General features: G+C 36.1%; 1 non-coding gene across 1 annotated transcript; it reads left to right on the top strand.

Annotated features, from left to right (window-relative positions):
• Positions 1-478: 478 nt before the first annotated feature.
• LOC116074063 lies at positions 479-559 on the top strand. The gene has a single exon (XR_004112044.1). It is a non-coding gene; the product is annotated as a small nucleolar RNA SNORD79 (small nucleolar RNA).
• Positions 560-4,097: the final 3,538 nt, after the last annotated feature.

Here is a 4,097-nt window from a genome sequence, read left to right as displayed (position 1 = left end):
CAAAGGATGGTGAAATGTGATCGACAACTATAAGGTACTATCTAAAATCTCTCTAAACCACAGAAGTGACTCCTTGGTAAATCCTCAGATTTACCAATCTCAGACCAATAGTCTGAGGCTATAGAAGGATTAACTCAGTACAAGATTTAATTACACATAAAATAATGCTTTCGCTTTCAATTCACAGTATAACAGACATTACCTTCCTACTTACAGATGTTTAGACTTAAGTATTTTCTCCTCTCTGTTCCCTTCTCTTCCTTATGCCCTTCTTTTCTTTCTTACTTAGTTGTCAACAGTTACACAGTATTGTCAAGGATAATTTCTATTTTCTATTAAAATGCAATGAAAAATCAAAATGTTTAAAAATATCTTTAAAATGTTGTTAAGAAAACCCTACCACCTGTCCTTTCTTCATCCAATCAACAATAGCGGGTATTATAATTCAATAGTCTCTTTTGGTGACTTAAAAGGCATAAGGAGTTAGTGATGACCAATAAACTTAAACAGATGGGAATCTCTCTGAATAAGATTGAAGATTGATTTAAAAAAAAGTCATAAGGAAGGAATCAGGAAATGTGCTCATACAATGATTCGTATTAAGACTGGGCCGTACTCATCAAAACTCTTAGAAAATGGACCAGAGTGCCTAGTAGTTTATAAACCACATAACAATTTTTAAGAAATAATTTTACATAACACCTTTCTGTAAATTATTTATTAGAAAAATGGCTTGTTTACTTTTTGTGTAAGATATTATTTTTATTATTAATTTGTGTACATGAGTGTAGCACACCAGAAGAGGGGCTAGCTCCCCAGGAGCTGGAGGCAGAGGTACCTGTGAGCTGCCTGATATGAGTGCTGGGTCCTCTGCAAGAGTAGTAATCAATACTAACCTCTGAGCCTTCTCTCTAGCCCAAGTGTTTAAACTTCATTTCATTTCATTCATTCATTCATTCATTCATTCATTCATTCATGCATGCATGCATGCATTGGATGGGGAGGCCACAATTCACAAGCATGCTTCTATCTTTCCATTTTTGTGGGTGCTGGATACTGAATTCAGATTGTTACTATCACTTGACAACACATGCCCCTGCACACTGAGAAAATGCCACAATGTGTTGTTCCAGATTTGATTCTTCATTTCTTAATGTAACAATGCTAATATAATAATTTTAATATGCTAATTTACTGTAATTAAAAATTCCTCACCTATTCTCAAATTATGGTCTTGAAAATCAAATTGGTTTGAGAAATTACTTTTTCTTTTATTTCTCTTCCTAGGACCTTAGAGTCATTGGAAGCCTTTCAAACGTCGATGGCTTTATCAGTGACTGTCTACCACAGGGTTGTACATCTTAGAACAGTCCACTATGAGCAACATCATCCATCCTTATATATGTAGCATACATGTGTGCATGTATGTGTATGCTATCCTTAGGGCTTGGAATAAGGAAGTAGAAAATTAATATGAATAAAAGATTGTGTAAATCAGTGGTTTTCAACCTTCCTAATGCTATGACCCTTTAATACAGTTCCTCATGTTGTGTTGAGCTCCCAACCATAAAATTATTTTCCTTGAAACTTCATAACTATAATTTTGCTATTGTTATGAATCACAATCTAAATAACTGATATTTCTGATGATCTTAGGCAAACCATGTGAAAACACCCCAGGGGGATCATGACCCACAGGTTGAAAACCACTACTATAAATGCAAAGACTTATTTTGAAATTACTTTTCTTGATAATTATTACTTTGCTGACATGAGAATGTGGAATAGTAAAAATCCTCATCCATATCATTTTCCCACTCATTAGAAATACAGTTTTATCAGATCCTATTACTTCAACATTTAGTCCTGCTTAATAAATGTTATGCCTTTTTAGGCTTCTCCAGCCTATATGATGTCCATGACTTCTTGATTCCCCTGTCCACAGCTCGGTTCCAATCCCCCTGAACACAGTGGCTCTTAGACATGTGGATAATGCCACCTATCTCGTTCCTGTTAATGCTTCCCAAACATCCCTGCCCCATATTGTGACATAGTTTCATTTCTCTGTTCTATTTGTCTCTATTTCCTACTGCTCTGAACACAGTCTTTCTCCTTTATTCTGCTTTCCAATGAGAATATTCAACATGAAAATTTTCCATTCATAAGTTTATTCTATAGATAAATGATGATGCTTCCCACATAATCCAGACTACAGAGGGCCAATCCTGTGTAATATATGTGTTATAAATATTTTAATTTTAAATTTAGACTTTAAAGACCGGGACAGAGATTCAACTGGCAAGAAAATAGCATATTTAAAAATCCATGACTCATACTGCATCAAGCAGGATCTTACACTCTTGTTTGTTATTAGCTTTTGTTATTTACAAAGCCTTTACATAAATAAGTACCCATTGAAGACTCACAAAGCACTCTTCAAAACCATATATTAGAACAAATTTTCTGAGTATTTTTGGCAGAAGACAAGTGTAACAAGGATGTATTCCTACACAAAAATAGAGACATTGCCCTTAACTACAATAAAACTGGAACACATCTGTGTACGGCAGGTGGATGAGTTATGCTAATCCAAAGGCTTTTCTGACTCATGGTCTAAGCCACAGCATAACATACACTTAAGACGTTCAGGGACGGAACATGCTCCTCCATGCCCATTTCGAATCAGGTGTATTTGTAATCAAGGCTGCAAATCTCTCAGCCAGATCTGTCAGTCTCCCAAGCAGCTTTAAAGTCAGCTGACAAATCTGTCTGTGGAGACACAGGATTACACACAGGGCCATGCTGATCTTGGCCAGCTCAACAATATTCATTTGCATGTGTTTCTGCTTTTCAGTTTGGCTCTTGGCCTCATGGAATAGCTTTTCTTTGTCTACACTTTCGATGGACCACAGCGTGATACAGAATGTGTTCTGGAGAAGGAGTTTACAGGGGAAAGAGGTAGATTACATATGCCACAAATTAAAGGTAATTACTTTACTTCTACTGCATACAATACCTGAGAAGTCAATAATCCTTGTCTTTACTTACTCATAAGATGATCATAGGCAGAAAATTTGATAATGAGCATAACATACTTTAGAAGTTTCAATGTTCTTCAAATGTCTGCCTTTTCTCTATTTAGAATTTTCCAGTAAGAAATACATTCAAACACATTTTCATGTGTACATGTGTGTGTGTACATGTACACACATGTTTTTTGAGACAAAATCTTGTTTTATGTCTAATCAGAGGATAGAGGTATGTGCCATTACAGCTGAATAAACATATATTTTAAATATGTGTAAATGGACCAACATATTTTAATATTTCCCCCTATATGTGATATAAATATATTGTAGAGGATGTTTACTGACAAAATGAAGTGACTATAAGTTATAGAAATGGAAGTGACAACTTGGTTATAGATTTTTATAGAGTAGAATGGTAGCATAAAGTAAGTTCATTTATAGAAGCTTGAGGGGAAAATATCTGCTTAAATAATGCCTCCTGTTGCTTCTCCTCTTCTTCCTCTTCTTCTTTCTCCTCCTCCTCACCATTTTCCTCTTCTTCATTTAAAAAATATTAAACTACATCACCATTTCTTATTGTTCTAACTCGGACCCCCTGTTGGAATAGTAACCAGTACATTCTCTACTCCCTTGCTCTGGATCTATCAGAGCAGGAAACTTCTTGAGATATTGCTACAGTCATTGTGTGTCCTTCCCTGACTCCTTAGAACTGGGTTTCAGGGACTAGTGAGGGGAGAGGATTCAGCCACAAACTTCCATTTTCCTCCATTTTGTCCCAGAACTATCCTCTGATGTCAAAAGGAAAGTGTTTAACCAGATCAAGCAAGACATTTGTCCCAATAAGGAATGGCTTCTGTAAAGGAGAGCTCTTAGCCAAACAGTGAAGTGAGTTGGTAGTACAGAAACAGGGCTCATAAACCTTTATGATCTGTTTTCCACACAACTTGGCTCAGGAAGTGCAGTTGTAGTGGATTGTGGGAGGATTATGGTCATACCAACAGACTGAATCACTTGTGAAGGGTCCTGAACATGGCCCTGGAACATGGATCTAGATATCTTCAAATTCCA

Source organism: Mastomys coucha, unplaced genomic scaffold (assembly GCF_008632895.1).
Source record: "Mastomys coucha isolate ucsf_1 unplaced genomic scaffold, UCSF_Mcou_1 pScaffold23, whole genome shotgun sequence".
In the NCBI taxonomy this organism is placed as follows: domain Eukaryota; kingdom Metazoa; phylum Chordata; class Mammalia; order Rodentia; family Muridae; genus Mastomys; species Mastomys coucha.
The sequence above is the reverse complement of the archived record's forward strand: the minus strand, read 5'-3'. Positions and strand labels throughout refer to the sequence as shown.